Below are 521 nucleotides of genomic sequence, written 5' to 3' on the forward strand. Positions count from 1 at the left end.
CAAAATATCAAATTTAGAACATAGCAGTGAGCAGGAATCGATGAAGTTTGATACATTAAGGTGTACTAGGTGTATTTTCAATAATGCAAAATGATCCCCGTGAAGTGCTTTTCAACGCAGTGTTTCATGGACTAACTCATGTAGAGGTGGGTGGTGGAGTCTCCTATGTCCTTTCAAGAAAAGTTGCATGTTGAATCGTTAATGCTTTAACCTTAACTCCAGATTAATTAGCCTTAGTTTACAAATACTCAAGACAATGCATGCTACCTAATTACAGCATGTTGATGTGTGGGAAAAAGCCATGAAAAAAGTAGCATGGCCCTGACCTCCATGTCCTTTGTCAATGCTGTTTTTCTGACTGTTAATCAGACTGTCAGTGTCTTTAAGTCAATGATAGTGGTAAACAGTTTTTGGTCATCCTATGCAGGTGCTTGTTTGAACAATTGGAGCGACATGGCACTCGAAACTGCAAATGGCTTTTCTGTCCCTATGTGTGCAATTTTACTCAAAATATAGGCTTG

This window comes from Micropterus dolomieu, linkage group LG02, assembly GCF_021292245.1.
Source record: "Micropterus dolomieu isolate WLL.071019.BEF.003 ecotype Adirondacks linkage group LG02, ASM2129224v1, whole genome shotgun sequence".
NCBI classification, from domain to species: domain Eukaryota; kingdom Metazoa; phylum Chordata; class Actinopteri; order Centrarchiformes; family Centrarchidae; genus Micropterus; species Micropterus dolomieu.